Genomic DNA, 19,337 nt, shown 5'->3' with positions numbered 1-19,337 from the left:
ACTATATCAAAAACTTTAAGTACAATGCGGAAAGAGAAATACAAGGTGATTAAAAGGCTCGAAAATAATTTGATGCACGTTCCTGCCTTAGCGCTGCTGCGATCCAACGTCACCTGATGCAACAGTCATGCATAAGCTTACAAAAGCTTAGAAGGTGGTGTAAGTGTATGCGCAAGGCAAGTGCCAAGTATACAGTATCAGAGTAATGCGAAAAAATGTTGGTAAGTCCATGAATACTATCTGCTGTATTAAGGCTATGCGATGCAATACATGAATGCTATCAGCCATACCAAGGCCATGTGATGTGAGGCCTACGTAGCCAAATGTCATATGCGAGATGCAACACAAGCATGCCAGTCCTCATCAAGTACATATATCAGTACAGTTCCCCTCTAGGATATCACCGGGGTCTAGTACACTCTACACTAACTATCGCCTCTCTAGCCGCACAGCCCAACGAGTAGAAGAGACCACACTATCCGCCTGACCGGTAGTCTGCCAATACCTACCCGGCTCATCGATAGCGGACTCATTTGCGAGTTGGTCAAACTCAGCCTAGCTTACAACCCCCTTACTTGGGCGAATAAGGCCACATCCCCTTCCAACCGACCACGACACAGTTGGAGATGTGGCCTACTGATATTCGGCACTCGTGCGCTCATGTATCCACTTGGTCTAGACGTTGGAGCATCTCTTGATACAAAAAAGGTTCTGAAATTTTCACCCAAGGACATCCTATGTGCCCACAATGCTAGAGCTAGTATTTTCGGTATCCAATCTGGCCATCTACGATGTGCCTGTGGAGGCCACGACCCTGATGTCGCTAGGGCATACAATGATCATATCACACATATGCGAGATGCATGAGTCACACCGTCCATTCATGCAGCAATCCTACGCGTACCGTGCGATTATGTGGGTAACTTCTATCAGTGAACCCCTATAAGTGCTATGATCTCATGCTCCTTTGGTTGTCAAATTTTGTTGTGCCAAAACACTATCTGTGTCCTCTATTTGTATGATGATATACATATGTTCAAGACATCGCATCGACTCTATAAAGACATTGCTTCTGTCAAGAATGACGAACTGCTTCAAGCTAAGTCAAGCCATGTACTTTGTCAACTTATGTAAACATCAATGTTCAGAGCTACATCGATAAACACTTCAAGACTCAAGTACATTTCAAGACTCAAGTGTAACTCAAGATGAAGTTTAATTTCAAGCTTTCGAAGATCTCAAGATCAAGCTACATCAAATAGAGATCTCAAGCTTCATAAGGTTCAAAGGTCAACTATTATCTGAAAAGAATGAAGTTCAATATTCATACTTAATGATCCAGGTATGATAGACCTTAGATTGACCTTAGGGTAGGTCATTTTGGTTACATAATTCAAGATGAATCTTTATAAATGATTTTGGTCTGTTCTAAGACTAGTCCTGGACCTTGTTCGACTAGTCCTAGCACTGGTTCGTCCAGTCCAAGAAATTCCTCATTCAGTCTTAAGTTGTTGAAGATTTTTAAAAATTTTTAGTTAAGTTTCGACCAGTCCTGAGAACTAGTCGACCGGTCGTAAGAGGGTTATGACTCGACCTTCGACCAGTCATGTATTTACGACTCGAACTACAGTGTGCAAATCATATTTCTTATGACCAATCCTGGGTCAGCTACGACCGGTCGTAGGTAGTCCACGACCGGTCGTAGAACGGTTTTTTTAAGATCGCGCTTAAAATTTCAAAATGCCGTTGTTGCTACGACCAGTCGAAGCTTTCTCAAGACCAGTCATAGACGTGATTTCTGCAACTATAAATTGAATACGAATCTCAGAGTTTTACAATTCACTTCAAGAAAATCAAAGCTCCATTCTAAGATAAGTTAATGTTCATTTTAAGTTACGTTGTGCATAATTAATATTCTCTTTTTGTTAGCTTGTTTATTTGATTTTATTCCTATATTCCAATCTTATTTGAAAAGAGGAATTGCTGTATTCCTTCTTCTTGGAATCAAAATCAAATATAGCTACGCCCATTTGATTTAATTTAAAATCAATTAGAACTTAGAACTATTTTAAGTGAGTATTGGGCATTGAACGTTGATTCGAACTTCTACTCCGATTGGTTCTTCCGGGTTACTACGAAAGGAGAAATTCAAGTATTTTATGTTTATGTAAAATTTCTTTCTTTTGGTTTTTGTTTGAGATTCGCCAAAAAAATCTCATTGTGTGGTTATTTGAGGAGAGCCAGAAAACTCAGATAGTGTGGGTTTTTGGATTGTGTAAGCCCAAGTTAAAAAGACACAATTGTGAAACCTATTTTGTTAGTGAACGCTAATATCCCCTGTGTGAGGCTATTAGGAGTGGAGTAGCATTCTGTGTGGCTGTTGTCGAACAATTGGTGTACACACAAGCGAACCACTATAATTCTGTCTTGTGGTTTGAATGCTTGCTTAAGTTTTATATCTTTTATCATTCAGATTTGTGGAATGTATGTATGGATGTGAATGTTATAAAATTTACATTTCAAAGCACAGTGGGAATGTTGTAACAATTTAGATTTAAATTCCTGAAATTTATTTCAATTCCTTGCTATTTATTTATCCCTCTCAAGTTTGAGTTTTTGAACAAAGGACGTTCTAGAAATAAGGTTGTCCTGCCATCCACCCTTGGTTTTTATGGTGTAAGGTTGTCTTTAGAACTAAATTCGTATCAACCTCTCAATTCTTGTTTATTGAGGTTGCTTTTATTTCAACATTGTGAATTGATTTATTTTATTTGGCTATCATATTCTTTTGTTCCGCTGTTAAAGTTTTATTTTAGCATCGTCCTATTCACCCCCCCTCTAGGACGTATAGCTAGGCCATTTCAAGTGGTATCAGAGCCTAATAGCTCGCTCTTATTGCTTTTTATTTGGATTTATTTCCTGAGCTAACGATCTAAGCTATTTAAAAGATGTCAAATTTTGATAGCCTATCAGTCACTAGGCTTCCACCCTTTGATGGCTCCAACTATGCTTATTGGAAAGCTAGGATGAGGATCTTCCTTAAATTAATGGATGAGAGTGTGTGCAAGCCACAGTAACAAAATGGAACCCACTTACCACTGAAGTGACTGGTATTGATGGTTCAAAATCAATGAGAGTAACATCGTATTTCTCATGGACCACTCTTCAGAAAAATGAGAGTAGTACCAATGCAAAAGCACTAAATGCAATCACTTGCGCATTATCACCAGATGAGTTCAAAAGAATTATATTCTGTGATACTGCAAAGCAAGCTTGAAATATTTTAGAAATGACACATGAGGGTACATCAATTGTCAAGAAATCTAAGGTCCAACTCCTTACAACCAAATTTGAAGAAATTCATATGAAGGAAAATAAAATGTTTATGGACTTTTACACAAGATTAAATGATACTGTAAACTCAATGTGGGGTCTTGGCGATAAAATCCCAGAAAGTAAAGTGTGTGCAAAGACACTATGCTCACTTCCTGAATGGTTCAACTCTAAGGTAACCGCGATCCAGGAACTTCGTGATACGGACAATATGACAGTAGAAGAACGAGTTGGTTCTTTACAAACTTATAAGTTAAAATTTAAAGCTCCTAAAAGTAAATCTATCGCTCTTAAATCTTCTAAATGTATTTCTCAAGAAAACTCTGATTCTGAAGATGATATGGCTCTTTTAGCGAAAAAGTTTTACAAGATTTTCAAGAGTAAAAAGAGGGTTGATTTTCAAAAATCAAATGATAAGAAAAGACCAAAACTTAAATCTAAAACTTGGAAGTCTTTGAAAGATAGTCAATGTTACAACTGCCAAGAATATAGGCATTTAACAAACAAATGTCCTAAAAAGGACAAACCCAAAAAGAAGGGTATGTTGGCTACTTGGAATGAATCGTTTGATTCTGAAGCTTCTTCTGAATAAGAAGATTCTGAAACCGAGTCGGGCAGTGATGTTAAAGCCCTTATGACTTTAGCCAAATTCACTTTTTCAGATCATGATGATTTAACTAGCGAAGAAAATCTGAATAGTGATTATGAAAATGAAGATGATCTTCAAGACGCTTACAATGCCCTATATAAGGAAAGTTGTAAAATTGCTGTCAAACTTAAACTTCAAAAAGAAAAGTTTTTTAAACTCAAAGAATGTTTTGAATCTCTTATTTTAGAAAAATCTAAAATTTTAGATTATTTTAAAAAATCAAAATGCGATTTAGAATTCAAAACCTCCCTGATTGAAAATCTGAAATCTAAAAATAAGAAACTTACAAATGAAGTATCTTCTCTTTTGAGTTTAAAGGATACATGGAGGTATGCCCAAGGAGATACAAAGTTAGAAAAACTTTTATCCGGATCTAAAAAATATGGTGACAGATCCAGGTTGGGCTACGATAAAAATGTTCCTCCTAAACAAAAGTATACTCCTCCTAAGTTTGTGAAAGGACAGTCCTCTAACTCAAAAGGGAAAAATACTAGTCAAGGTTTTTCTAAAAATACGAAAACTTTTTAAAAACCTAAAAGCAGCTATGTCAACTTCAAAAATTAGAACAGAAACCCACTAGCTGAAAAGATAGTTGATTTACTCAAGGAGCTCTTAAAATCTAACTCAGTAGGTCATTCTTACAACAACAGACAGAAGAAGACCAACTACATTCCCAAACCCAAAACAGTTCTGAAATGGGTTCCTAAGGTTGCCTGCTTGGTTGCCCACACCGCTTTCAAAGCTACAAACCATTCAAAGTGGTACCTAAATAGTGGATGCTCCAGGCATATGACAGGCGACAAGGCTTTATTCACCAATCTTAAAGAAATGACTGATGGGTCAGTTACTTTTGGTAATGGAAGCAATTGCAAGATAATTGGCCAATGTATGGTTCAACTCTATAATCTTCCCTTATTTAAGAACGTTTTATATGTTGATGGACTAAAACATAACCTGTTAAGCATATCCCAAATATGCGATAACAACCATAATGTAAAATTTTCCAATCAAGGTTGTGAAATCATAAAAAAAAGGGTTCTGTAATATTAACTGGTCGCAAAACTTTTGAAAACTGCTATATTGTAAGCGATGGTAGCTCATCTAATCAATAGTGCTACATGGTCCATACCGATGAGACAGAATTATGGCATAAACGCCTTGGACATGTACACTACTGTAATTTGTATAGATTAAGCAAAGGAGAACTAATTAGAAGTCTACCAAAGTTGCAAAGAGTGGATAAAATATGTGGTGAATGCCAGTATGGTAAACAAATTAGGAGCTCTCACAAAAAGGTGAACTCCAATGCCACATCAAGACCACTCGAGCTGCTCCATATGGATCTTGTAGGACTAACCAGAATGGAGAGTCGAGGTGGCAAAAAATACATCTTGGTTATCGTAGATGATTATACCAGATTCACTTGGGTTATGTTTTTAAGAGACAAATCAGAAACCCTTGATGAAGTGAAAAAGATCATCAAACGAATCCAAATTGAAAAAGGTTCTCATGTCAGTAAGATTCTTAGTGATCATGGATCTGAGTTCGAAAATAGCAGTTTTGAAAAGTTTTGTAGCGATCAGGGAATATCGCATGAATTCTCTGCACCCAAAACACCACAACAAATGGAATTGTGGATAGAAAAAATAGAGTGCTTCAAGAAATGTGAAACATAATGTTAAATAGTATGAAGAAACCTAGAAATCTTTGGGCTGAAGCAGTGAATACCGCCTGCTATATTATTAACTGGGTTTATACTTGTAAATCTAATAATAAAACGGCTTACAAACTTTGGTTTGATTAGAAGCCTACTGTTAAATACTTTCGAGTTTTTGGCAGCAAATGCTATATTTTATGCGACCGTGAAAATTTGAAAAAGTTTGACACTAAGAGTGATGAAGGGATCTTTTTAGGATACTCTTTAAATAGTCGTGCATATCGTGTACTGAACAATAGGGCCGGTGTGATTCAAGAGTCCATTAATGTGGTCATTGATGATCAATTGAATACACTTGCCCCTAGTCTAGATTATGATGAAGTTCTTTTAATTAACAAACCAAATACTTCATCAAATCAAGTTAATTCTGAATAAAGGACTGTTAAAGATCATCCAACTACTCAGATTCTTGAAAACCCTCTCACTAATGTGCGCACTCGTAGACAATTAGAACACATATGTAACTACGTGTGTTTTACATCCCAAATTGAATCGGCTAACGTAAAAGAAGCTCTTTCTGACGAAAACTGGATAGTTTCCATGCAGGAAGAACTTAATCAATTTGTTTGTAATGATGTCTGGTATCTCGTTCCTAGACCTAAAGATAAACACATTATAAGAGCAAAGTGAATTTTCAAAAATAAGTCTGATGAACTTGGAAATATAATTCGAAACAAGGCAAGACTGGTTGTACAAGAGTACACTCAAATTGAAGGCATCGATTACGATGAAACCTTTGCCCTAGTTGCTCGCCTTGAATCAATCAGACTTTTTATATCCATTGTATGCTATAGAAAATTTAAGATTTATCAAATGGTGTAAAGAGTGCTTTTTTGAATGGCAATTTACATGAAGAGGTATATGTTGAACAACCTACAGGGTTTGAAGACCCTAAGTTTACTGATCATATATACCGTCTTAAAAAGGCTCTTTATGGTCTAAAATATGCTCCCAGAGTATGGTTTGAGAAATTGACTAAGTTTTTACTCAGTCATAATTTTCAAATGGGCAGCGTCAATAAGACGCTTTTTGTTAAGAAACACAATAATGATGTTTTAATGGTTCTGATCTATATTGATGATATTATTTATGGATCAACTTGTACTAACATGACTATTGAGTTTGCAGATTTAATGAAATCTAAGTTCGAGATGAGCATGGTTGGGGAATTACATTATTTCCTAGGGTTGTAAGTAAAACAACAACCTGATGGAAATTTTATTTCTCAAACCAAGTATGCTTTGAACTTGATTAAAAGGTTCGAATTTAAGAATGGTAAGAATTTTGATATTCCCATGAGTACATATTTAAGACTCTCAAAAGACTATATAGGTAAAGATGTAGATCCTAAATTGTATCGTAGCATGATTGACAGTTTGCTTTATTTAACTACTACTAGACCTGATATAGCTTTCAGTGTTGGTATTTGTGCTAGATATCAGTCTAATTCTAAAGAATCTCATTTAACTGTTGTTAAGAGGATTATTAGATATGTTGCAAGTTCTGTGCATTTGGGGCTTTGGTATCCATATGATACTAGTGTCCAGTTGGCTGGGTACTCAGATGCTGATTGGGCTGGTAATATTGATGATAGAAAATTAACCAGTGGTAGTTATTTTTATAATGAAAATTTCTTGATTTCTTGGTTTAGTAAGAAGCAAAGTTCTATATCGCTCTCAACTGCTGAGGCTGAATACATTGCAGCTGGAAATACATGTACTCAGCTTGTTTGGATGAAACGTATGTTAAGCGATTATGGAATTACACAAGACTCAATATTTTTATATTACGATAATTCCAGTGCAATAAATATTTCTAAAAACCCAATCCAGCATTCACGTACTAAGCACATTGACATTAGGTATCATTACATTCGTGAATTAGTGAAAGAAAAAAATAATATCTTTGGAATATATTCTTACCGAGACTCAACTTGCGGATATTTTCACTAAACCGCTTGACAAAAGTAAGTTTAATAAATTAAAGTTTGATCTTGGTATGTGCAATTTAAATTGAATATTCTTGCATTATTGTATCATATTATATATATGTTTATTTATCTTTTTGGTTGAATTTTAAAATTAGTTGTAAAATGTGATTTTTGGCTGGTACTCGACCAGTCATGAGTATATACGACCAGTCTTGGTACGACCGGTCGTGTATATCCACGACCAATCATGGAACTCATGAAATCACTTTAAATTGAAAAAAAGCTTCTTCTTCTTCATTTCCATTTCACTCTCCAACGAGCCTAAGCCCGATCGGTCGAACTCACCATCATTTTCGTTCAAGGTTAGTGGTTCTTTTACATTTTTCTTGTAAAATCTTGCTTATTGTATCTCATTTTTCACTCTTATGCATTTTATTTAGTCTTTCAGTGCAAGATTGGGGTTTTTCTTTTTAAAAATGTGATCTATCAAAACTCATTCAATATTTTTTGAATCTAGTTGTTTTCTTGTATCTGGTGTTGCAAATGGATTCCAAAGGGAAAAAGAAATCTTCCCATGGTCCATCTTCTTCTAGATCAACTCCTATCACACAACGCCATTTTCGGTCTCCCGAAATTGATCCATCTGATGTACGGGATTTGCGTATGCGCAATGTCATCGTTGAACGTCCAGTTGATCTTAACCACATTGCTCAATTTGGTATCCTACCTCTACTCCAATCTGTAGGTTGGGATAACATCTTACATTGGGGTGGGCTTACATACCAGTTTATTTCTCAATCCATGGTAGCATGTATCTCTGATTTTTCATATGAGAATTTAACGTTTAAAATTGATACTAGAGAAGGTCTATTTGAAGTAGATCGACATTTAATAGCTGGTCTCATGGAAATCCCTGTTAATGATGAGGGTATTCCCATTCATACATTATCTGAAAAACCTTCTGAATCAGAAAAACAGATGCTCACTAGAGATTTATGCAATATGGAAGTGTAATGGACCCATAAAGGAAATGCACTCCCCTTAAGGTATTTGTTACCCAAATACAGGGTTCTTCATAGAATCTTTATCTCAAATCTGTATCCGCGGTCTGGCAACAAAACAAAACTAACTGCCTTTATAGTTTGTGTTTTGTATTGTGTTATTACTGGTGTAAATATCTGTCTACCTTCTTTAATTTGTCATTCCATCATTCAATTTCGAATCCATCCTGGTCATAGTGATCTTCCATTTGTCTATCTTATGACTATTTTAGCTACTCACATGCTCGTGGCTATGCCTGTTAGAGAGGCCCCTATTCATCATCTTATTTTTATCAATACAAATATTAACAAGATGAAATTGGGATTGGCTCTTGGCCAAGTGGATGTTGGTGGTAATGGTACTGAAGCTGGAAATGAAGTGGAAGATGCTGGCAATCTTCCTGATGATGTTGATATGAATGATATTTTTGATGAACTAAAATCTGACTGATTCAAATTATCAGCCTTCTGGTTTTGATGAGAGGTAGCGTTCTCTACTGGAAGAGGTGGCTCAAATTTGTGTAACCCAAGCAACTCAATTTGCTTATATGCGCAAGTATATGCGGCACCTTGCTAAGGGTTTACACAAAATAGATCTATCTAATCCTACTCCATCTTCTGGATCTGACTGAAAGTTTCTATCTGTTGGTTTGTAATAATTTCAATATTATTCTACACTTGCTAAGTTTGTAAGACTATTTTTATTTGTCTTTGGACTTGACTAGCCCATAATCTATGAATTTATGCTCCTTATTTCATATCTTGGATACTTTACTCTCATGTTTATTATTCTTATTCATTTGTTTTTCCTTTGTCATTTTATGACAAAAAGGGGGAGAAGGCTTGTGCTATTGCTTATGGATTGCTAATGGATTGCTATTGCTATGAGTAGCCTTTTGAGTAGCATTTTCTTTGTGATATCTGTGAGTGCTGCTACTTAGGGGGAGTAAGTATAGATGTATGTGTGTGCTACTTTGTCTGCTAAAACTGGTGCATGTTTCTTTTTTGAGAATTGGTGCATGATTCTTTGTTGAACATGTTGTACTTATCTTACTTTTTTTTGGAGTGTGTTTTGTTACAAATTTGACAAAGGGGAAGATTGTAAGTGCTATGGTCTCATGCTCCTTTGGTTGCCAAATTTTGTTGTGCCAAAACTCTATCTGTGTCTTGTGTTTATATGATGATATACATATGTTCAAGACATCACATCGACTCTATAAAGACATTGTTTCTGTTAACAATGACGAACTACTTCAAGCCAAGTCAAGCCATGTACTTTGTCAACTTCTGTAAACATCAATGTTCAGAGCTACATCGATAAACACTTCAAGACTCAAGTGAAACTCAAGATGAAGTTTAATTTCAAGCTTTAGAAGATCTCAAGATCAAGCTACATCAAGTAGAGATATCAAGCTTCATAAGGTTCAAAGGTCAACCATTATCTGAAAAGAATGAAGTTCAATGTTCATACTTAATGATCTAGGTATGATAGACCTTATATTGACCTTAGGGTAGGTCATTTTGGTTACATAATTCAATATGAATCTTTATAGATGATTTTAGTCTGTTCTAAGACTAGTCCTGGACCTTGTTCGACTAGTCCTAGCACTGGTTTGTCCAGTCTAAGAAATTCCTCGTCCAGTCCTAAGTTGTTGAAGATTTTCAGAATTTTTTGGTTAAGCTTCGACTAGTTCTGAGAACTGGTCGACCGGTCGTAGGAGGGTTACGACTCGACCTTCGAGCGGTCATGTATCTACGACTTGAACTACATTCTGTAAATCATGTTTCCTACGACCAGTCCTCGGTCAGCTACGACCGGTCTAGGTGGTCCACGACCAGTCGTAGAATCCCTACGACTAGTCGTAGAACAGTTTTTTGAAGATCGCGCTTAAAATTTTAAAATGCCGTTGTTGCTACGACCAGTCGAAGCTTTCTCAAGACTAGTCGTAGACGTGATTTCTGCAACTATAAATTGAATATGAATCTCAGAGTTTTACAACTCACTTCAAGAAAATCAAAGCTCCATTCTGAGATAAGTTAGTGTTCATTTTAAGCTACGTTGTACATAATTAATATTCTCTTTTTGTTAGCTTATTTATTTGATTTTATTCCTATATTCCAATCTTATTTGAAAAGAGGAATTGATGTATTCCTTCTTCTTGGAATCAAAATCAAATATAGCTACGCCCATTTGATTTAATTTAAAATCAATTAGATCTTAGAACTATTTTAAGTGAGTATTGGACATTGAACGTTGATTCGAACTTCTACTCCGATTGGTTCTTCCGGGTTACTACTAAAGGAGAAATTCAATTATTTTATGTTTATGTAAAATTTCTATTCTTTTGGTTTTTGTTTGAGATTCGCCAGAAAAATCTCATTGTGTGGTTATCTGAGGAGAGCCAGAAAACTCAGATAGTGTGGGTTTTTGGATTGTGTAAGCCCAAGTTAAAAAGACACAATTGTGAAACCTATTTTGTTAGTGAACGCTAATATCCCCTGTGTGAGGATATTATGAGTGGAGTAGCATTCTGTGTGGCTGTTGTCGAACAATTGGTGTACACACAGGTGAACCACTATAATTCTGTCTTGTAGTTTGAATGCTTGCTTAAGTTTTATATCTTTTATCATTCAGATTTGTGGAATGTATGTATGGATGTAAATGTTATAAAATTTACATTTCAAAGCATAGTGAAAATGTTGTAATAATTTAGATTTAAATTCTTGCAATTTATTTCAATTCCTTGCTATTTATTTATCCATCTCCGGTTTGAGTTTTTGATACAAAGGACGTTCTAGAAATAAGGTTGTCCAGCCATAAACCCTTGGTTTTTATGGTGTAAGGTTATCCTTAGAACTGAATTCGTATTAACCTTTCAATTCTTGTTTATTGAGGTTGCTTTTATTTCAGCATTGTGAATTGATTTATTTTATTTAGCTATTATATTCTTTTATTCCATTGTTAAAGTTTTATTTTGGCATCGTCCTATTCACCCCCCTTTAGGACGTATAGCTAGGCCATTTCAGTCCCATAAATAATCTCCCCAATGGCATATGCTATGATCAGTCACTACTCATATCAAGCATACATATGATGTGTATGAGCATGAGTCATGGAGCTATACTTTGCATGTTATACGGTGATGAACTATCCTTACAACGAGGATGGGCCCAGACGGCCTACACACAACAAGTATGGACCTATCAATGGGCCCTAGGGAGAGTTACAATGTGGACATTTAACCAACATTATTCTTACAATGTTGACGTCAAACCATCATTGCTCCCAAGGCATGGCCCGCCACAGACATCATTACATAAACCATGGTGGAATCATGCCTTATATACGTCCCATTGAGCCTCAAACCATGGGCCTTAAATACATCAAATAGGCCACATCACAACGGGCCTCATATATATTAAGGTGGGCCTCAACAATGGGCCTCATACACATCAAGGTGGGCCTCAACAACGGACCGCACCAATTGGGCCTTATATACATTATAATGGGCCATAACCCATTTAGAGATCATTCTAGAACATTTCCAAAGAAATGAATCGTATCGAAAGATCATCTGGATCACATCACAAATAGCATCGGAGATAATGATTTTTCATCATTATAAAAATTCTAGGGCCCACCATCACGTTTATTTTATATCTAGTCTGTTAGTAAGGTCATAAAGACCTGGTTGGGAGGAAGAACAAATATCAATTTAATCTAATACTGTTGTGGTCCAAAAAGGACTTCAATGGTAGGCGTTCATCTCTCCACTGTTTTCTGTGGTGTGGTCCACCTGATAAATCTACCTCATTTTTAGTCTTAAGCCTAAGACGGGCTTGCCAATTAAATGGATGGTTTGGATATAACACATACATCAAAGAGGACCTCACAAATGGGGTGCACATGTCACCAAGGTGGGCTCCACATAACCTGCTACATCACAGCAACTATAGGGCTGGTGTGTGGTACACCTGCCAATCCAATCCCATCACCAGTGGGTCCCACATGGGGCCCACCATAACTTTTATTTTCCACCTAACTATTGATAAGGTCACACAGACCCATATAAAAAAATAATTTTTATATTTATCCAAATGTCTGGAACCAGAGAGGTTCTAATGGCAGACGTTCAATCCACCACTGTTCCTTATAGTGTGGACCACCTGAGTTCCTTGCGCGGCTGATTTTTGGGGTGGCCCACAGTTAGAAGGGGGCCCACCAAATGCACGGTGTTGACGTTCCACACACATCATGGTGGGGCCTACGGTTGGGACCCACGGTCCCTGCCTCTCCATGGCAGCGCAACAGCAGGACGTTGCTGTAGCGTCCTCTGGACGAGCAGCAGTAGTAGCGCCTGCTGCATTTTTTTTCGTTTTCCTAAGGATTTTCTTAGGTGGAGCGCGCATCAGGAGGATCCACTCTACCCATTGGATTCTATGACTCATGACCGACCAAACGAGCCCAATATTCAGCATGTTTTGGTGTATAGAAAAATTAAAGTTGCCTCTAACAGTTTTTAATGGTAAAAATCATTGTTTTCAATGATATGGCCCGCTTGATAATCGGATTAGCTTCATTTTTTGGCTCAACACCTAAAATGAATTGGGAGATAGGATGGACAACATGGATTAGATCTATACATCAAGGTGGGGCCTGCATGAGCGGCCCACTCAAAATTTTGAATCAAGCTAATATTTTTGTTTTTCACAGGGAGTGTCCAGACCTTATTGGACGGTCTGGACAGCATACGTCCAGCAAGTTCTGGGCGGGCCCATCTGGCCATGCTGGGGTCCACCTATATTTGTATTTTTCCATCATCCGGACCCTCCAAACAAAAGGGTAGCAAGGTGGGTTGGTCCCCATTTTTGGACAGCCATGTGGTCCGTTGGATGGAGGGTCTGGATATCACATACACTCATCATGTGGGCCACAAAATAAGGGAAGGAGAGAGAGAGAGAGAGAGAGAGAGAGAGAGAGAGACGTGTGATGGAGGGCTTCGCCACTATGAGCCCTCCCTTTCCATGCATTTCAATCATACATCAAGTGGGTCCCAATACATGTGGGCCCACCAAATCAAAATCAATGGTGGAGATTCCTTCTCCACCAAAATAAAAGGTCTAGATGACCCTTTTCAACTAGAAAAATAAACATCATGATGGGGTTCATGGAGAATGGCCCCATTATGGAATAATCATGTGAATCATAGTGGGCCATCGGCCACATCTAGGGTCCAAAGCGAGATCCATACCATCAATCGGTAGACTCTACTTGGCCCATCATCAAAACATGAAATCTAGACCTATAAAACACCTACCGTTCAATCTTCTTGGTCCGATGGAATGCCAAACTCCTTGTGTTTAACTTTGATGGAAGATGATGAGAATTGAAGGGTTAGGATGATGGATCTTGGGATAGGAAGTGGGCCACACACAACACACTCTTTTTCTCTCCTTGGAAGTGCTTGGACGTGCACCTCTTGGTTGCTTGGAAAATGTGAAGAGAAAGAGAGAGAGAAAGGCTGGTTGTAAGAGAGAGGTGATGAGTGTGAGTGATGGATGTAAGTGATAGATGTACTTGACTTGAGAGTTGACTTAGGGTAGGTTGCTTGTCTTAGGGAGAAAGAAAGCATGGGTTATGTACTTTGATTGATTGATTGATTGATGGGATGGGTTGTAGAGATTTTCTTGAGTTCGCAAATGCGCAACGTTTCTTTGAGATAAATGCGGGTCCATATCTCCTGACCAGGGTATCGATTTGGTATGCAAGAAGCGGCGGCAGTGCGGTTGTAATGGTACAAGTCTTGAATTGAGCCGACTTACATGTACGAGATACGACTTAGGGTTATGCACAAATGTTAATTATAGGTTGCGGGTTGTTGGAATTCGATGGGGAGGATCGCAGAAGTCTACGGAACGATACGGACTAGGATACGGGCCTTACAGCTATCCCCACCTAATAAAAATTTTGTCATCGAAATTTACACTACCATCGCAACTAAACATAACTCACAAGAGAATAGAAAACATAACATCGCATATAACCAAAACATAAAACAACATACAATCAAACATCGAAAAGATAGGGATATCGCCCTCGAATCTCCGCGTCGCGCTCCCAAGACGCCTCATCCACACTATGATGGCCCTATTGCACCTTCACCAAGGAAATGACCTTGGTCTAAAGGACCTGCTCCTTTTGATCGAGGATACGAACTGACTGCTCAATGTAAGAAGCGTCCTCACGAACCTCCAACTGCTGCCAATCAATAACAGGAACGATGTCTGACCCACACTTCCTCAACATAGAGATATGAAAAACGTTGTGGACGCTAGACAACTGAGATGACAAGGCAAGCCGATAGGCCATGGTGCCAACGCGTCTGGTGATCTCAAAAAGTCCTATGAATCTCGGGACAAGCTTGCTCTTCACTCCTAAACAAACTATACCCTTCATGGGTGAGACCTTGAGATACAAATGGTCCCCAACGACAAACTCCAAGGGACGATGCCTACGATTAGCAAAATTCTTCTGCCAGCTCTGAGTTGTGCTCATCCTCTGCCTGATGATGTCGATGACCTCTAATGTCTGCTGCACAAGCTCGGGACCTAGGAGACGCCGCTCTCCAACCTCGGTCCAACAACTTGGAGATATGCATGGTGTGCCATATAATGCCTCAAAAGGAGTCATGTCAATGGTCGCCTGATAACTATTGTTATACGCTAACTCAGCCAATCGTAGGTGCTTGTCCTAGCTACCCGAGAAATCAATCATGCAAGCCTGTAGCATATCCTCAAGGATCTGGTTAACTCTCTCGGTCTGTCCATTGGTCTATGGATGATACGCGGTGCTAAGCTGCAAAACAAACCCCATCGCCGTCTGGAAGCTCTTCCAAAACTGAGACGTGAACCTCGGGTCTCGGTCTGAAATGATTGAAACTGGAACGCCATACAATCTCACAATCTCCTCGATGAATAACCTCGCAAGCCGGTCTAAAGTCCAGGTCGCACGAATCGGAAGAAAATGCGCCGACTCGTCAGGCGATCGATGACAACCTAGATGGCATCATAATCGCGCTGAGTCATCAGCAAAGTCATGATAAAATTAGTGGATACGTGCTCCCACTTCCACAACGGGATGCTCAATGGCTATAAGGGGGTCTCTGATAAGCGTTAAAGTCACTAGTTGAGGAAGTGTTGGATTGTGATGATTGTGCATCATCTCATCATAACATTAATGCACTTAACAACTAGATTAAGAAACTGATTGTTTTGTTATACTATCATTACTATGCTTGATTATGTTGATAATATCCGTAACTTATTATCTGTGCATTAGAGATAACATGCTTAAGAGTATTACATATAGGAATATGTATTTGTCATAAATATGTTCATCACTAAAATATCCCGAGTATAATCTTGGGGATATTTCTTCACTATATTGGCGTTTACCGCCTTTTATTCGACATATGCAGATGACTCAGAAGTATGACCAGTTGGTGGTATACTTGGGGCAACCCAGTAGATCTCTACCTCGTTTCCACTTTGTAGTTGTATTTTCCGTTCATAATGCTTTTATTGTGATTTGTATAATTCTCATATGGGTGGATATCACGCTTCAAATTGTATTTTCACATATTAGCCTTATATTTTTTAGATTTTACTATCTCTACCTTGCTTTGGATCCTCTAAGTTGAAATGCGTTACTCTGATTATTTGTCTGTGGAATGAATGTGAACCTGAATGTGAGTACACGTGCATTTCTCTTAAGTTCAAACGTGGGAACTCGGGACCAGAGTCTCCGTATTCAGGTGCCGAATTTCAGGGCACAATAATCATCTGTATTCCCAACCCACATGCTCGTCTAGTCAGTTCAAGTATATACTTATGGCTTGCTAGTATACAGAATCTTGCCCATAAAAAACTCAGATTGACCAAGTTTTCGACTGCTTTTCCAAGTGGGTGAGTCCAGGCCTATCGATTCTTTGTTGAGAATCCTAGTTATTGGAGGTATGTGATGACAACTTCACTCATTGTGATCCACCTAAAAGATTCATATATTGGTGAATCAAAGTAATTAGCAGTCCCAAATTGAATCCTAGGTCTTCTCAAGTATGCTGATAATTGGAACAAGTATGTGTATAAGCTAATATGAGACAATAAAATTCAGATTTATTTTCTAGATTTAGTCAATGTGTATGCATGCACATTCCTACCCATGTAGTGACAATCTCCTATGGTTGAGACTCATCATCCATACAACAGGCACACTGCATAGGCACATGGATAAGCTATCTCAACTTATTAATTAGTAATGGCAACATTCTGGATTATGAAGAATTGATAAATTAGGTTTCATGATTAACTTTGTGAACTTATACTACTTCATTCCCTGATGTATAAAGATTTAGAAAGTCTCCTAATCAAATTGTCCTAATCACATTCAGTCCATGCATGCAAGATAACTTTAAAAAAAAAAAAAAAAAATCAATTAAAAAGATATAATTCATGGACTAAAAAGCTATACATTCTAGCATGATGCAGGTTGGACTTCAATTTGAATTAAGGGCCTCTTCAATTAAACAGCTCCATGAGGCCAACAGTCGTCGGACGTGAATTGCATGTTGACCCTGCCAGCATCAATGTAGCTGTTGATTGGGACGCGGATTAGCTACTTACAGGTTGAGTAGCAAGACTGAAGTGACGTCACTAAGTTCTATGAGACCTACCATGATGTATGTTTTGTATCCACGCAGTCCATCCATTTGAAGAGATCATTTTAAGGCAAGAGACAAAGAATGAGGCAGATACAAAGCTGTAGTGGACCCCACCACAGAAAACAGTGGGGAGAGTGATTCCCACTGTTGAAACCTTCCTAAGGCCATGTATATTTTAAATCCAAACTGTTCACAAGTTAACATAGACATGAAAGAAGGCAAAGCACAAATACCAGCTTGATCAAAAACTTTTGTGGCCCTTAGAAATTTTTAATGGTGGACGTCACTCTCCCCACTGTTTCCTGTGGTGAGGTCCACTACAGCTTTGTATCTACCTCATTCTTTGGATCTTGCCCTTAAATGATCTGTCCAAATGGATGGACGGCGTGGATATAAAACATACATCATGGTGGGGCCCACAAAACTTGGTGACATCACTTCAGAGTGAATCTCTCCTTTTGAAAAAAAAAAAAGAAAACATACACACACGCCCCCACACACTCACACCTTAGTGGGATTTCACCACCTATGGATACTCAGCCCTTGACCGGGTGTTGAAGCTCCTGAGAGTCTACCACAGGAGCAAGAGTAAGGATCCATATTGTAAATCTCTCTACTCAAACTCTTGGGACCTAATCCGCGTCCATTCATTGGTGCTCCATGGGCCCCACCATGATGTATATGTTTTTTCCATATTGTCCATCCATTCTGCCAATAGGAGCCCAGCCTCACTCGCGATGGTACAACTCTTACTGTGGGGCTCACCTTGATGTATGTATTTTAAATCTACAAGGTTTGTCTGCTTTGTTGGAGCCCAAAAATGAAGCAGATCCAAATTTCAAGTAGAGTTTAACGTGAAAACTTCCTGGGAAACCACGGTGATCCAATATGTTGGTAGTGTCACAAATACTTGGATGAAAAAAACAAATATCACCGTCATCCAAAACTTTTGTAGCTCGAAGTTGTTAATGGTCAATCAACCCTTGAAATTTGGATATGTTCCATTTTTGATTTCATGTCTTAAAATAATTTAGAAAAACAGATAAAAGGTGTGGATATAGAATAAATACATCAAGGTAGGCCCCCACAGTAAGGGTCCCACTGTCATGGGTGAGGCTAGGCCTAGGCAGCACTTAATCGGCTTCATATGCCCGCGGGATCCAAATTCCAGGTCGACCACGCCACAGGAAATAGTGGTAGTGGTCACTAGACCACCCGCTATTAAAAACTTATTAGGTCCATAGAAGTTTTTGATCAAGATAATATTTATATTTTCCTTATGGATGTCCATTGGACCTGATGAACAGGTTGGGTGGCAAATATACATTACAGTGGCTTTCATAAGTTTTTAATGGTGGGTGTTCAAGCACCACTATTTTCCTGTAGTGTTGTCCACCAGAGATTTAGATCTGCCTTATTTTTGGGCTGTCAAAATGGATAGACGGTGTGGTTAAAACACATAAATTATGGTGGGGCCACGAAGCACCGGCCAATAGTGACAAAGTACGTACGCCGGTGCTGCCAGTTCAGTTGCAATCCGCGTCCACTGTGGTCGAGTCTGACGCAGGCGACAATAAAAAAAACGAGGACTACCATTTATTGTGATTGCTCGGACTATTATTCTCCCCGTATCAACCATTGACAATGACTTTCCCAGTCAGTCACCTCCTTTTCGTGATTTCGCACCGACAGTACCCATCACTACCTTTTTATAAATGGAAACGGATTAGCTACTCCCATGCCACCCGCCAATGACTGATGGTCGGTGCTCTGTGGGCCCCACCAGGATGTATGTGTTTATTCACGCCGGTGATTTTTTTTTTTTTTTTTTTAATATCATTTTATAGTATGAGACAAAAAATAAGGTATATCACAAACTCAACTGGACCACACTAAGAAACAGTGTTGAATGAATGTCGACCACTAAAAACTTTTTGGGTCCATAAAT

The sequence above is a fragment of the Magnolia sinica genome, chromosome 16, assembly GCF_029962835.1.
Source record: "Magnolia sinica isolate HGM2019 chromosome 16, MsV1, whole genome shotgun sequence".
NCBI classification, from domain to species: domain Eukaryota; kingdom Viridiplantae; phylum Streptophyta; class Magnoliopsida; order Magnoliales; family Magnoliaceae; genus Magnolia; species Magnolia sinica.
Note: the sequence above shows the minus strand (reverse complement) of the source record.